A 259-nucleotide genomic window follows, 5' to 3' on the forward strand; every position below is an offset into this window, starting at 1 on the left:
GGCGAGCCGAATGAGTACGAACCGCGTACGGGTAATTTTCTGGGCGATATGACGGATGAACTCGAAAGCTACGGTCGCGGTAGTTATAGCGAGTCGTTTGTTTCTGGTGGTCCAAAATTTTACTCGTATATCATTCATACGCTAGAAGGACGCACGCATGAGGTCTGTAAAATAAAGGGAATAATACTTAATTTTAAGAATTCGATCGTTCTAAATTTTAATAGTATTAAGAAATTAATTGAAGAAAATGAGAGAAAAA

The 259-nt window shown here is 38.2% G+C and overlaps 1 pseudogene; it reads left to right on the top strand.

Annotated features, from left to right (window-relative positions):
* Window positions 1-259, top strand: part of LOC108758844 (uncharacterized) — a 13,041-nt pseudogene that overhangs the window by 448 nt on the left and 12,334 nt on the right.

This window comes from Trachymyrmex cornetzi, unplaced genomic scaffold (genome assembly GCF_001594075.2).
Source record: "Trachymyrmex cornetzi isolate Tcor2-1 unplaced genomic scaffold, Tcor1.1 scaffold1038, whole genome shotgun sequence".
Taxonomy (NCBI): Eukaryota; Metazoa; Arthropoda; class Insecta; order Hymenoptera; family Formicidae; genus Trachymyrmex; species Trachymyrmex cornetzi.